The sequence below is a fragment of the Balaenoptera borealis genome (genome assembly GCF_965194805.1).
Source record: "Balaenoptera borealis genome assembly, chromosome: 8".
NCBI classification, from domain to species: domain Eukaryota; kingdom Metazoa; phylum Chordata; class Mammalia; order Artiodactyla; family Balaenopteridae; genus Balaenoptera; species Balaenoptera borealis.
This window is the reverse complement of record NC_138865.1, coordinates 102,433,979-102,450,345: the sequence shown is the minus strand read 5'-3', so window position 1 is coordinate 102,450,345 and position 16,367 is coordinate 102,433,979. Positions and strand designations below refer to the sequence as shown.

At 45.0% G+C, this 16,367-nt stretch overlaps 2 long non-coding RNA genes across 2 annotated transcripts in view; both read right to left on the bottom strand.

Moving 5' to 3' along the window:
- The window catches only part of LOC309634298, a 69,737-nt gene that overhangs the window by 27,017 nt on the left and 26,353 nt on the right, over positions 1 to 16,367 (bottom strand). The window lies entirely within an intron of this gene.
- LOC309634300 lies at positions 5,460 to 14,647 on the bottom strand. Its single transcript, XR_014247951.1, has 2 exons — positions 8,067 to 14,647; positions 5,460 to 5,657 (listed from the first exon to the last, which is right to left on the bottom strand). It is a non-coding gene; the product is annotated as an uncharacterized lncRNA (long non-coding RNA).

Here is a 16,367-nt window from a genome sequence, read left to right as displayed (position 1 = left end):
TGTTTTCTTTCTGTAAGGCCCCACTCCTGGGACTTGGCAACTCAGGGAAGGGGACTGACTGCCCCAAGGCAGTGCACGAACATTTGCGGAGCGCTTACATTGTGCCAGGCCCTGGGCTGGGCCTGGGGACACAAAGGGCACACAGACGTCGTGGTCCCTGCTCCCCTGCCAGGCCATGGGAAACACACACACACACACACACACACACACACACACACACACGAGAAAGAATTACAGCTGAGGACTGTGAAGGAAGCAAACCAGGACTCTGACTGAGAAAAACTTGAGGACGACTGTTGCCCCCAGGATGGTCAGAGAAGACTTCTTCAAGGAGGAGATAGAGCGTGAGAAGGTACTAGGTAGAAAGAGGGGGCAGGGATGAAGATGCTCCCACTTTTCTCCTTTGCAAGGTCCTGTGACCTTGCAGTTCTTCCCACTAAAGATGCAGAGTCTATTTCTCCACCCTTGAATCTGGGCTTGGCCATGGACTCGCTTTTCCAATAGGCTATTAGGAGACCTGACCTACACAGAGTCTTGAAAACATGCTTGCAGGAGTCTACCTTCCCTTGGACTCCTGCCTTCACCCCCAGTAAGCCTACTGGAGAGATGAGAGAGGCACATGGATGAGAGCCAAGTTGTCTCAGCCATTGCAGCCAAGGCCAGGCTAGACCAGTCAACAGCCCTCGGATCACCCACATGTAAGGGACCCCAGCCAAGATCAGCAGGGCCACTATCCAACCCACCAGTGACCCAAGATGTATTAGTGGCCCCAACCAAGGTCAACCAAGCCCCAACCAGACCATCAGAGCTATTTGGCTGACTCACTGCCTCCTAAGAAATCATGAATGATTGTTGTTTTAAGTTACTAGGTTTGGGGATGGTTTGTTAACTGATACAGGGGGAGAGCATTCCAGACAATGCGAATGGCATTTAAAAAGGCTCAGAGGCAAGAAAGAGCTTCATGAGTTGAGAGAAACAAAAAAGAAGGCCAGCACAGTTGGAATGCAGTGAGGGCCCAGATAGGAGAGAGAAAATGAGATCCAGGAGGTGGATGGGAGCCAGATCATGCAGGGCCTTGATAGGGGCTTGGATATTTTTCTAAGTAGAGAGGGAGCCAGTGGAAGGTTGTAAGAACATGGTAAACTTCCCTCTGGCTGTCCTGGGGAAAGGAATTAGAAGGAACAACAGTGGAAGTGAAGAGGCCATTTATGGAGGACTCCCCTTTGCAAAGCAGGGGCTGGTCACGCCAAGACTCTGAAGTAGGCATTCGGGGTAAATTGAAGCCCAGGGAAAATGAGTGGGATGCAGCTTAAAAAGTGCTTAAAGGGAAATTTATAGCTTCAAATGTTTATATTAGAAAAAAGAGAGGTTTCAAATCAATGATCTAAGCTTCTACTTGATGAAGCTTGAAAAAGAAGAACAAATAAACCCAAAGGAAGAAAAAGGGAGGGAATACTAGGGAACAGAAATCAATGAACCATAAGAGAAAAAACAATAGAATAGAATAAGTCAATAAGATCAAAAGATGTTTATTGGGGAAAATTATTAAAATTAATAAACTTCTAACCAGATTGATCAAGAGAAAAAAGAAAGAAGACACAATTACCAATATCAAGAATGCAGGGGCTTCCCTGGTGGCGCAGTGGTTGAGAATCTGCCTGCTAATGCAGGGGACACGGGTTCGAGCCCTGGTCTGGGAAGATCCCACATGCCACGGAGCAGCTGGGCCCGTGAGCCACAACTACTGAGCCTGCGCGTCTGGAGCCTGTGCCCCGCAACGGGAGGGGCCGTGATAGTGAAAGGCCCGCGCACCGCGATGAAGAGCGGTCCCCGCACCACGATGAAGAGTGGCCCCCGCTTGCCGCAACTAGAGAAAGCCCTCGCACGAACCGAAGACCCAACACAGCCAAAAATAAATAAATAAATAAATAAATAAATAAATAAATAAATAAAAAGAAAAATAACAAGTGACAAGTGTTGGCAAAGATTTGGAAATATTAGAACGCTTTAAAAAAAAAAAGAAAGAAAGAATGCAGGAGGAGCATCACTATAAATCCTAGCAGGACAATAGGGGACAATACAAACAGCATTACGTTAATAAATCTGAAAATTTAGATTAAATGGACAAGTTTCTTGAAGGACATAAATTAACAAAACTAACTCAAAAAAAAAAAATAGAAGATTTGAATAGTCCTATATCTATTAAAGAATTAGATTTGTAATTAAGTTTCACACAAATAAAACTCCAAACCCAGATGACTTCACTGGTGAATTCTATCAAATATTTAAAGCAGAAATAACACCAATCTTACGCAAACTTTTTTAAAGAATATAGGAGGAGGAATTTCCCAGCTCATTTTGTGATACCCATCATTCCCATGATACCAACATCAGAGACAATACAAGTTGAAAGAAAGAAAGAAAGAAAGAAAGAAAGAAAGAAAGAAAGAAAGAAAGAAAGAAAGAAAGAAAGAAAGAAAGAAAGAAAGAAAAAGGGAGAGAGGAAGGGAGGGAGGGAGGAATTACAGAACAATATCCCTCATAAACAGAGAGGAAAAATCCTTTAAATTTTAGCAAATTGAACACAGCAATGCATAAAATGACCAAGTACATTTATCCCAGGAATGCAAAGGTGGTTTAACATTTGAAAATTAATTAATATTATTCACAATATTGACAGAATAAAGGAGAAAAGCCACATGATTATCTCAATAAGTTCAGATAAAAATGGACAAAATTCAATACTCATGCATAATTTAAAGCTCTCAGCAAACTAGAAATAGAAGGAAATTCTTCAATTTGATAAAGAATGTCTATTAAAAAAAAAAAAGCTAGGGCTAAAATCCTACTTAATGGTGAAGATTGAATGCTTTCTCACTAAAACTGGGAACAAGTCAAGATGCTCACTCTTAACATTTTGATTCAGCATTGTACAGGAGGTTCTAACCAGTGCAATAAAGCAAGAAAAAAATAAAGTACATACATGTTGGAAAGGAAGGAGCAAAACAATCTTTACTGGGGAAAAACCCCAATCCCATATACACAGAAAATCCCAAGGAACCTCATAAAAAGCTACTACAACTAATAAGTGAGTTTAAAAAGGTTGCAGGATACAAGGTCAATATTCACAGATAAATTGTATTTCTATATAATGGCAATGAACATTTTGAAGTTGAATTTATGAAAATGCCATTTACAATAGCATCAAAAAGATATCAAACACTTAGGGATATACTTAACAAAATATATGCAACACCTGTATGAGAAAAACTATACAATATTGCTGACAGATATTAAGAAATTCCCAAAGAAATGGAGAGATATACTATATTCTTTGACTGAAAAATCTCATTGTTGTTAGACGTGATCTACAGATTCCCCCCAAATTGAACTACAGATTCAGGGCAATTCCAAACAAAATCCCAGCAGCCTTTTTTATAGAAATTGACCAGGTGATTATAAAATGTATATGGAAAAGAAAAAAACCTAGAATAACTAAGATCATGTTGAAAAAGAAGAAGAAATTTGAAGGACTTAAACTTCCTGATTTCAAACCTATTATAACACTGTAGTAATTAAGACAGCATGCTACTGGCAAAATTGTTGACATAAAGATCAACGGAACAGAATAGAGAGTCCCGAAATAGACCCAAGCATATATGGTCAGTTGATTTTGATGAAAGTGTCAAGATAATTCAAGGAGGAATCAGTATAAAAAATAAATGAACCTGACCTTTACCTCTTGCCATATACAAAAAATTGATGTAAAATAGATCATAGGCTGAGGCATAAAAGCTAAAATTATAAAACTTCTAGAAGAAAATATAGGAGAAAATCTTTCAACCTTGAATTAGGCAAGAATTTCTTATAAAGGACACAAAATGCACTAAATGTAAAAGAAAAAAAATTTTAATTGACCTTCATCAAAATTTAAACTTCTGCTCTTTAAAGACATTGTTAAGAAGTGAAAAGACTAGCCACAAGCTAGGAGAAAATATTCACGATACAATATTCTGACAAAGAACCTGTATCCAGAATATATGAAGAAATCTTTCAAATCAATACTAAAAAGATAATCCAATTTTTAAAATTTAAGTTTGAATAGACACTCCACAAAAGAAGATACACAAATAACCAATAAGCACATATGATGCTTAATGTTATTTGTCATTAGAGAAATGTAAATACAAATGACAATGAAATTCTACTACACACTCACCAGAATGGCTAAAATTAAAATTACTGACAATACCAAGTGCTGATGAAGATATGGAGCAACTAGAATTCTCATATATCACTGGTGAGGATATAAAATGATACTTTGAAAACAGGTTGGCAGCTGCTTATAAAGTTTAGCATGCATTTACTGCATCACCCAGCAATTCCACTCTGAGGTATTTATCTTAGAGAAGACTTGTACGTGAATGTTCATAGTAGCTTTACCTGTAATATCCCCAAATTGGAAATAATCCAAATGTCAGTCAACTGGTGACTGTATAAAAAAACTGGTACATCCATGCAATAGAACACTGATCCACAGCCAAAAGAAGTGAACTACTCATATACACATGGGTGAATCTCAAAAATGTTACACTGAGTAAAAGAAGCCAGATACAAAATACTACACACTATATGATCCCATTTATATCAATCTCTGGAAAAGGCAAATCTAGTCTACTGTGACAGTAAGCAGATCAGTGTGGACTGAGGCCAGAGGTGGAAGGTATTGTCAGGAATGGGTCATGAGGAAACTTTTGGAAGTGACAGCAATGTTCTGTATCTTGATAGCGGTGGTGGTTACACAGATGTATATATCTGTCAAAACACATCAAAATATACATTTATGGATGCATTTTATTGCATGTAAGGTATGTCTCAATAGTTACTTTTTAGAAGAGTTCTTTAAACAAAACATTTGTGGAAAGCAGGTAAGACTGAAGAGTTAGCAACATTTACTAATCATAATTACAGCATTTACTAAGGACCTACAATGTGCCAAGTACCACGGAACGGCACTTCTGCAGTAAACAGAAACAGACCCTGCTTTCAAGGAGCTTGCAAAAAAGTTGTTACTGGGGAGGTTTGTGCCATAGAAAGTTAGATGGAGTCCTGACATATGTGGAAGTTGGTTCTAAGGTCAGCACATAAGGAGAACACTGGGAATAGTTAAAATCATCTTTTAAAAATCCTGTATGGGACTTCCCTGGCGACCCAGTGGTTGAGACTCCGTGTTTCCACTGCAGGGGGTGAGGGTTTGATCCCTAGCTGGGGAAGATCCTGCAGGCCACACTGCGTGGCCAAAAAAGAAAATTGGGACCCTCAGGGTGTCCTAAGTTTGAAAATCCTTTATGGAGGTGCCATGTTGGAGACCAATATCCTAGAACATCCTCGGTACATTCAACACAGCGAGCTCCCCTCTAGCATGAATTTGACTGTAGTTTCATTGGCTGAACTCAGGATGAGACAGCTGCCTTGCTGGGGCCTTGTGTTCAAGTTGTCTTGCATCCTCATTCTCCTCTTGTTCCAACTCTCTGGGACCTTTTAGATGATTTTGGGCAAGATGTGTATATCTTCCACTCCATTCAACAAGGAAGGAAGGCCTTGGGATATAGAAATGAAGTGAAGTCAGAGTCCTTGCCCTGAGCAACGCTTACAGCCTGGATGGGGAGATAGACACATAAACATCTATAATCCAGTGTTAAGTGCTGTGAAGGATGGATACAGAAAGTTCAGGGATGAACAGAGGGGTGTGTGTGTGTGTGTTTGTGTGTGTGTTAGTAGAACTTGAAAGGCTGATTCTATTTTTTTTTTTAACATCTTTATTGGAGTATAAATGCTTTGCAATGGTGTGTTAAGTTTCTGCTGTATAACAAAGTGAATCAGCTATATATATACATATACCCATATCTCCTCCCTTTTGCATCTCCCTCCTGAAAGGCTGATTCTAAAATGTATATAGAAATTGAAAAGAGCAAGATACTCAAAGAATATATTGATATAAGTTGAATGAGTTGCTCTACCAGCTGTCAAGACTTATATAAAGATATAATACAGAAAAGTCAAGCTGTAGTAAAATGTGATGTTGGTACAAGAATGGACACACAGTCCAATGGGACAGAATCCAGAAACAGACCCACACATAGATGGACACTTGACTGAAGACAAAGGTGATGTGGTGAGGAAAGGACAGTGTTTACAATAAACAATGCTGTTTAGGGATTGCCATATGGAAGGAAAAAATGAACCTTGACCACTATCTCACATCATGCCAAACAAAAAAATTCCATGTAGATTGCAGACCTAAATATGAAAAGCAACTATAAAACTTTGAAAAGATATTATGAGCCCAAGCTAGGGAAGGACTTCTCAAAAAGCACTAAACATAAAGGAAAAGTTTGATAAATTTGATACATTAAATTTTAAAATGTCTGACCCCCCAGAAATGCAATTAAAGGAGTGAAAAGATAAACCTCAGGGTGGGAGAGGATATTTACAACACGTATCTGACAAAGAACCCATATACAGAGTAAATTCCAACAATCGAATGAGAAAAAGAAAGGATAAATGACTTCAAAAGACACCTCCCCCAGAAAATCCAAATGGCTAATAACAATGAGAAAAGGTGTTCAAGCTTACTGGTAATGAGAGAAATGCAAATTTAAATCATGAGATGAAATAACATACCCACTAGATTGACAAAGATTAAAAATCTGGCAATAACAAGTGTTCACAAGGATGTGGAGCAATGGGAACTTTCATTCACTGCTACGAGAGGGTAAGTTGGTACAAACACTTTAGAAAACAGTTGGCATTGTTTCATACAATTGATGTAATGCATATCCTATGACCCAGCAATTCCAGTCCTAGGTATATAGCCTGAAATTTGAGTGCTCATGTGCTACAAAAGACAAAAAGGAAAGTTTATAGCAGCACAGTTAAAATGTCTATTGGCAGAAGAATGAATAAATAAATGATGTCATATGATAAAAAACTGTACTCAGAGAAAGTTAATGAACTGCAATTATACACCCCAATGTGGACGAGCTTTGCAAATATAATATTGAGCCAAAGACGCCAAGCCCACACAAAAATATGTGCAGTATGATTCTGTGCACATGAAGTTCCAAAAAGTGGGCAAAATGAAACTCTGTGGTTTAGGAATGCCTTTGTAGAAACAAAACTATAAAATAAAGCAAGAAATGATCACAACTTAAGGCCATGGCTAACTCTAGTGGGAAGAGAAAGGCACACAGGGAGTTCTGGTTGCTGATTATGTTCTATATCTCTACCTGGGTGGTAGTTAAGTGGGTGTTTGCTTTAAAATTATTTGTTAAACTGTACACATATTTTGTGCACTTTTCTATATGTATAAATATTCCAGAATAAACAAAGTAAGACAAGAAAGAAAGTGATGAGAAACATGCAGACAGGAGAGAAACAGTGCCTGAGGAAATCAGGGAAGACTTCATGGAAGAGCGGGTCCATTCAGCAGATGCATACTGAGAGTCCTCCACATACCAGACCCAAGATGACAAAAGTAAACAAAGGCACACACTCCCTGCTCCCGTGGAATTTATATTACAGGGAGGGAGACAGACAGGAATCAAATAACACACTGTAAATGCTTAACTGACAGAACCCCTTGGGGATCTTGAGCATCTTTACCCTTTGAGGGTAAAGTCCAGGGGCCCTAGGTTCTGAAGAGTAAATATGGTTTGCTCGGGAATGGTGAGATCGGAGCGGGCAGCACCAGTGAAAGTTCTCAAGTGGGAGGAAGCTTGGCCCCAAAGAGCTGCTGAAAAGCTCACGTGACCACGTGCAGAGAACCACTGAGGAAGTGGCATGAGATTAATAGCATGGAGAAATGGAAGAGGATATTGGAACTGGGCTTTGAGGGTGGATAGGAGTTCACCAGGCAGAAATGATAAAATCCTTAAAGACTGGGATTTTGCTACATATGCCTAGTACATAGATGTGCTCAGTAAATACATGCTGATTTCTCTTGGAAAGTAAAAAGTCAGAGAATAGAAGAAGAATTTAGAGGTTATAAAGCTGGGGCCACTGACCTTGGCCTGGATGAACGGGGGTGCAGCAGTTGCAGGGCTGGGGGAGGGAGTTTTCTTAGCATCCTGCACTCTATCTCATCTGTCAGCAGCTTTAGTGGTCCATGAAATCACCAACAGAGGAAGGAGGGATCTGGAAAGGAAAACTTCGAGAGACAAGCCATCTGCACCTGGAAGCAGCTGACACACTGGCCGCCACCGACACCACGAAACTGGCTTGCACCGCCTCTTCCACACCCGTACCCTAAACCCCAGGGTCTCATGAGGGTGACAGCAGCAGGGCCTGGGGACACTGGAGCCAGACGCAATCAGAGAGAGCAGCTGCGGCTGCGGTAGCTTCAGGAATCTGGTTGTTAGTGGGCAGCTGAGGGAGCCTCGCTGTCTCCCCTGTGTTTACTTGGCTCCATTGAGGGGCTGGAAATTTGATCTCCGTGGGGACCAGGCTCTGGTCAGCCCCTGCCTAGAGTCTCTGACAGAGCCCTGGCCTCTCAGAGCTGCTCAGAAGACGTCCTGTTATCTGGGAAACTGAGACCAGAAAGCAAGCAGAGGCAAGAATTGCCCAATCATAACCGAATGATAGCAGCCCCCATAGATGGGGTGCTTATAACGTGCCAAGCACTGGGCCAACCCTTGCAAGGAAAGTATTTTTGTTTAACAGTTGGGGAAACTGAGCCTCAGAGAGGGCAAGTTACTTGTTCAGGGTCACACAGAGCTAGAGCTGGGCTGAGTCCAGATCTGCCCAATTCCAAAACCTGTGCCCCTAACCACTTTCCCATCCTGTCTCCAAGGGCAGTGTTCGCTATATGCCTGGGATGCTGGAAATCCAGGCGCTACAGCCAGGGGCTCCTGGAAGTTCTGCATCCACGGTGACCTCCCCTCCGTGAATAACCCTAGAGTTAGGGACATCTGTCCTCACCTAGCCTGACCACCTTCCCACAGAAAGCTTTGATCTCCTGGTGACCTCTCCGATCCCACCTTCCTTGAGCCCCTGCACCCCTGCCTGGGCTTCTCACTGCCTTGAATGCCTCTGGAATGGGTCTGCAGACACCAAATTTCCAGTAGCAAGAATTCCTCCTCTGAACCAGCCAGAGAGGGTAAACCCATGAGGATGGGGGCTGGCCTGTTGTCCCTAGGACCCCCACCATGTGGCACAGCACCTGGCACAGAGAAGGAATGAGAAAGGTCCCCAGCTCGGGCATCTAGCATGGGAATATATGGCACATTGAAGAAAGGCAGTTCTGCTGCTTAACAGCTGTGTGGCCCCAGCCATGGGATGCAACCTCTCTGAGCCCACTTCTCCCTCCACAAAACAGGGTTATTTTTTTCATTCATTCCATGATCTCGTGAATGCAAAGGGCTTAGCGCCCAGCAAGTGCTCAATAAATATTACATCCTGGATTTGAACTTTGATTTTTTTTTTTTTTTTTTTGGCTTTTGACTGGTTTTCAGACTCTTTCTTCTAGCAATGTGCTACAAGTTTCTGGGGAATAAGGACCATGTACCCATTGCCAAGACACCCAGCACAGTACCAGGAATATGGCCAATACTAAAACTCCATTGTTGATTTGAAAACTTACCTTTCCCATACTTCTCCATTTGTGTGCAGTTTCTGTGGATTTCTCTAAGCCTTGTTAAACTTGTTTACAACTTCAGACTGAATCCCTCCCAGAGTAAACGATCCAAGTGACTGCTTTATCTGGTTGAACTAAGTGTCTAACCTTAATCCCTCCTGCTGTAATTCCAGCCCATTTTCTCACACTCTGTCCTGAGGTGGGAGCAGCTGTTCTTTTTCCCCTGGAGAGGTCACATGCCCTAAGCAGGAAGAAAGTGCCCCCCATCTCCACTCCCAACCTGGGAATGTTCCCGGTACCTTTCCTACCGGAAATTTCTGCACCGAATTGCTTTCCTTTTCTTTGATGCAATAATGCTTCTTTGGGCTAGTCATTCCCCAACCAGGCCTTTTAGGGGAATACTCCTGAGCCTTCCCAGCTTGGGGAATTCCAAGGATGTCAAGTCAGACATCCAGGACCCTCCCCACTGCCCAGGAGACTGGCCTGAGCCCCTTCTTGTCTGGATGGGGGAAGCGAAGGTCCCCCAATGGGTTGGTGGCACAGCTGGTCCTGACTTACTGTCTCCTGCTCCCAGGCCTCTGGGCCACCCGTGGGGCTCTCATGCCCACTGTCTCCTGAGGCAGTGTTCCCAGCCCAGGAGAACAGAAGGGTTACACTTTCTGCATAAAGAATGTCAGGGACACAGTGGTCACCAAGCCTCCAGCCCGCCCCTGTCATTCTTCCTGGAATTTTGTGCCCATATCCTGTGTCACCACCTGCGACCCAGAGTGCAGACTATTCCTTGTGAGGTGACCACACCAGCAGGGCCGGCGCTCTTGGTGAAGAAAACAAAACAGGGTCAATTCATCGTGCACACACACTCACACCAGCTCCATGTGTGTTAAGGGCAGCACAGTGGCCTCCTGGGTCTGCAGGCCTTCTTAGCACACCCTGGCTCTCAAACCTTGTGACTAGGCCTGGAAGCTCACCAGCAATTCCCACAACCCTTCCCAGAGCCTAAAACTGAGTCACAGCGTTGAGTCCTAGAGCCAGAAATCATCTGCGCTCCTGCCCAGAGCAGAAAACCCTCTTCCAGTGCCTATCGACAGGGAGCTCATGATCTATCAAGGCACCTCCCCCCACTGCTAGACAATCCCGGAGGCTGCCTGGAGGAGAACAAAGAGCAGGGCTATGGGGTCAGAGAGACCTGAGTCCAAACCCGGACTCCAGTGCTTGCTAGCTACGTGGCCTCAGGGAAAGTGGCTGCACCTCTCCGAGCCTACATTTCTCCATCTGTACAATGGGGAATAGAGCATTCGCCTCATGGAACTGATGTGAGAGTTAAATGAGAGGACATACGGAAACCTGAATGTCAGCTGCCGTCTCCCCGCCCCTGGAGATAACGGAGCAGTGACCATTGTCACGATAACCACTGATTCTACTGAGAAATGTATGCCGTGGACGGTGCTCCGTGCCTTATGTGGGTTACATTATGTAATCGATTTAGACCGATGAAATAATATAGGCCGGGATTTAGACCCAGGTAACCCAAACTGGGAACTGCTTATTTAACCACAGTAATACATGCCTCTTCAAACCTGCTGACAGTAAACGTTCAGTAAATGCTAGTCATCATTAGGGCTATAATTACTGGATTGCCAGGCATCTTTCACTCCAGTCTAAAGCCCTCTCCATGATTTCAGCATGAGGGTTTCGCCTTCTTGTAGTCTCTCTGCTTCCAAACTTCTCAGAGCTGATTCAGTGTGGATCACTCAGTATCTCCAGAAGCACTCTCTCAGTTCCTTGGTGCCTCTACTGAGATGCGACGCTCAGCCCCTTCCTCAAGGGCCAGGAAAAACTCATTCCCCCAAGGCATCTGTGGGTGTGCCCTAGATTTAACTGAAGATGGAACGTGGAAAAATGTTTACAGTGTGGAACACAACTTTATACTGGACATCTGACTTTGCCATTTTTAAGCATCCTTTTCTCCCCAACCCCACACCTCCAAGAATTTTTCCCTGTTCAGCTTGCATCATAGGGCTCCTGCCCTCAAGGGCCCAGCACTCCACACACGAGGGTCTCCTCTCTCCTCCTCCCCATCACACCCCCTTCCTCTGCCCCCCAACTCCAGTGTGTCAGGGATAGGAACTCTGCCGCCTCCAGCCCTTCATCCCAAACCTTCCCAGAGTCACCCCCATCAAGGAGCTTTCCAGTTAACTAGACCCACGCTCTTCCAGGGCAAGGGGGCCTTTGACGTGTCTTCATTCTTTGGCGCCATAACCATAATAGCGCAAGAAAATTCCTCCTCAGGTTAAGTAGCAACAAGCTTTTTTTTTTTTCCAAAAATGATCCCAAAATATCAAAAGTTCCAGACCTTGGAAGTTATCTTGCCTAGAATTTCTATGAGATACAACCAGCCCTTACTGCATGGGACGGTCCTGTGCAGAGCAGGACATTTACGATCCCCGGCTTTGCAGCACTATATGTCAATAACACCCCGTGTCCATCATTGTGACAACCGAAAATGCTCCCTCCACGTTTCCAAAGCCCCCTAGCTCTCACTCATACTCACACACAAGCACACAAGCATGTAAACACACACCCACACACACACACAAACACACACACGCAGTGCAGAACTACTTCCCTCTTTTTTGGTGAAGGGTAACAGAATGTGCCACCCCAATATATGTCTCTTTGATATATCGATTATTGTGAGTTGTAGGCACTTAAAAACAGCAAATGCAAGGAAAGGCTTCCTCTGAACTCTCTTTATCTGCCTCCAGATAGATCCTCCAAAAGGAACTCAGTGGTCATCAATCTCCTCCCCTGGAGTGTCGTCAACCAGGGGAGTTGAATCTAGACACAGAAGAGACTAGACGTCGATGCCACACCCACACAAGCTTCATCACAAACCTAATTTATTGGCCTGTCTGCTCGCCGCATGACAGGCCAATAAACTGGGAGACGAGATGTTGAGGCAAGGAATAGCGACTTTATTTGGAAAGCCAGCAGACCAAGAGGATGGCGGACTAGTGTCCCCCAAAAACCTTCTTATCAGAGTCTGGATGACAGTTTCTTTTACAGAACAGAGAGGGGGAGGAGCTGAGGAAGTAAAGTAAAAAGGCCATTAGTTTTGCCTGGCTTGGCCAGCATTGGGGAGGGAATGTGTTCATTTCTTCTTTTCTGCAGCCATTTACAGGTGGGCAGGGTCAGATTGTGAGCTGAACAAAGGCTCTTTAGTTTCACATTCAGGCAGAGGGGCAGGGTTCCCTGAGGCAGACCATTATGTGTGATTCTAATAACAAAAGCAAAGGTTAAAGTAAAAGAAACAGATCCAACATGGAGTCAGATTTTGCTCTTCCCTGTTACACTATCACGCTTCCCATCTATTCTTCTAGGAGCCCATTCACCTTTCCTAAAAATCATTTCCTCCACCCTTAGAGATCTGCATCCTCCCACCCCTTTCCCTATTAAGATGGTGCTTCAGCCTGAATTCTAGGCCATCTCAGGGAGTGACTCTTCCTGGCTATGGCCCATGTGTTCACGAGGGATACATGTTCATAAACTTCTGTTTTTCTCTTGTTAATGTCTTTTATTACAGGGGTCTCAGCTAAGAACTCAGAAGGGTAGAGGGAACATTACTTTTGTCCCCTACATACACCTGGGCTCACAAGGCTGAGAGAGGCAGACAGCTCTGCCTGAGGTCACACAGTAAGCGAGGCCAGAACGCAGGACTCCTGCCTCCAGAAGGAGGGCCTGGCCCAGGAGTCCTTGCCCCCTCGCTGCCCCACTGTGGAGGCTGAGGCCATTCTGCCCCCAGGCCGGGAGCGGGGCACGGGGTCCCTCATTTCCTCCTGCTCCAGATCTCTGCAGACCCAATTCCTTAGGCCCTCTGGAAGGGCCAGCAGGGTGCCAGGCAGACAGCAGCAGAGGAAACCTCAGCCTCTCACATGTTGAGGACTCACGGGTACTGCCTGGCTCCTAGTAAACCAGAAACATCGACGTCAAGCGAGGTTAGCAGGGGCTCTGGCCTGAGGGAGGGGAAGCCGGCCAGACCTCACCCTGGCAGCTCTCAGGAGAGGCAGCCGTCCTCCCCACAGCCTGGACTCCCCCGTCCTCACCTCCCCGCCAGCCTGGCTGTGGGATTCCTGCTGTCAACTGCCTGGAGATGGAGGATGGGGGACAGATGCGGGGGGTTCCAGAATCCAAAAGCCAATACGTGCCAGCAAAGCTGTGCTTTCCAGATGTGAGGACCCACCAGGCTAAACACACAGCCCTGGCCCCGCCTAGAGACACAGACCTGGGGGATGGGGCGGAGGGTAGGCCCCAAAAGGGTGTGACTTTACTGCACCTCCTGCCGTGGTACCTCCACTCACCTCTGAATGAATCCTTGTGGTGACCCTGCAAGGTAACCCACTGCATCCCCATTTCACAGACGAGGCTGGTCAGCCCAGACAGGGTGTCACAGAGACCCTCAGATCTGCCACATACCTGCTGTGTGACAGAGGACATGTCCTCTAACTGCTCCAGGCTTCAGTTTCTCCTTTGGGATCCTTAGGAGGGCAGTGCCTGCCTCTAGGATTATTCTGAGGCTAGATGGGCATTTACTTTTGTTAGTAGCCTGGCTCGAAGCGACTGCTGAAAATAATGCTATTGGAACTAGCAAGTTGAAGAAGTCAGATTGTGATGTAACTAAAAACACAACTTGAAAATAGGTAATGAATGAGAACCTACTGTATAGCACAGGGAACTCTACTCAATGCTCTGTGGTGACCTTTGGGAAGGGAATCTAAAAAAGAGTGGATATGTATATATATGTATAACTGACTTTCTTTGCTGTACAGCAGAAACTAACACAACATTGTAAAGCAACTATACTCCAATAAAAATTAATAAAAATATATATACCTCAAAAAAATCAATTTACATATAATGCAACCAAAAGTATAAAAGCAGATAATCACAAAACCTTAAAAACAAACAAACAAACAAACAAAAACCCACAGCTTGGGATTTCCCTGGTGGCACAGTTGTTAAGACTCCATGCTCCCAATGCAGGGGGCCCAGGTTCAATCCCTGATTAGGGAACTAGATCCCACATGCATGCCGCAACTAAGGAGCCCACGAGCTGCAACTAAGAAGCCCATGAGCCGCAACTAAGACCCAGAGCAACCAAAAAAAAAAAACCCACAACTTGATTTTTGCATCTCACTCTCTTTAAAATGCAGTCAGTGGGATGACTCTGGGGAGGGGAAACTTTTCTGCTCGGTCTAAGGTAAGGACAGTCCTTCTGAGACAATCATGAGAATGCCCAGACCCATGTAGAATGTTCTGGTCCAGAAAAAGGGGCAGAGGTCAGCTTCTTCTCTCCCCAGCCCCGTACCACATAGTCCAGGCTGCCATTTCTACCCAGCGAGGCTTTGAGCAGTAGGGAAGGAAGAGAGCTAAAGGGAGGATGGGGAAAGTTCTGACCTCGCTGGTTCCGTGGTGAGCTGGCTTGATGCTCTCTGAGCCTGAAGCCGTCTTTCTTGTGGACAGATTCACGGGGGTGTCTGAGGCTCCCAGGGGGGCCAATGCTCTCCCTCTGCCCTCCCACACAGAGCCCTCCCCCAGACCCCACCCTCTTCCAGAATATTCTCTTAGGCAGGTACTGGATGGGCTGCCTATCAGTTCTCCTTGCCCACATGGGCCTCAGGAAACACCCTCTGGGATGACGGTCATTCTCTCCCCTGACAGAGGCCCCTTGAGCTTCCTCCAGCCCCAGTGTCCCCCACTTTCAGGGATCATGTGTCAAGCTCTCTTCATTAAGGTGACGGAGGTGGCAGGCCTCTCACACTCTGGGCCCCCTCGTAGCCCACCCCCCACACAAAAGCTTTCTTCAAAGAAATTTCCCACAGATCTTCTCTCCCCTTCCCTTTTCTCAATGTCTGACATTCAAGGGTCATGGCATTCTCTGTCATTTTCTTGCAAATTTCAGCGACCTTGCTCAGCCCATGAGGGCTTTGCTGTTGTCCAAACAGGGCTGAAGAGTGCCATTTTAGCATCGTTTCCACTCTGATTGCAACTGGCCAGGGAAGGAGGAAGGACTAAAGAGGACCTGGCTTTGTGGAGAGGAAAGTTTGGGTTTTTTTAGATGGTGGGTGGTGGGATTTTTAAATCCTATTTTAAATCGATAAAGTTATATATGTTCAGTGTAGAAAATTCAAACAAGCATAAAGAAGAATAATGAAAATTACCCCTCATTCCGCCCCCAGAGACAAATGCTGTAAAAATGTAAAGTCTTGTTTTCTGTTCACATATATGGCAGGATAATTTGTTTTTCCCTCTGCATTGCCTCTGCCCCCCTTCTCCATTGTAGGAGGTAGCTTGGTTACCATAGTATCCCTGGGGAGAGACCCGGGGAAGGTACTTTTTCAGAGCTGAGTGGCAGAGCTTCCTAAAGAGAATCTCTGCTTCCACCTTTTGAGGATGTCTGAGCTCACCTAGGAGTTCGAGGAGTTCGTCCTAAGCGTTCTTGGGGTATGGTGGGGGGAGGGTTGTGGCTTTAAGAACAGCGAGAAGGAAGGGGGAGGGAGAGGGGAGGGAAAGGGAGAGTAGAGAGGGAAGGGCTTCCCAATTGGGAAAGAGGCAGGGCCTGGAGGGGGTGGCTGTGAGGATGTCTAGGGAGGCTGAATCCCAGACACCCCCAACTTCCCCAACCCCCATCCCCAGGGAAGCGGGGGTTGGGGCCCTCTGGCTAGTGTGGACAGAG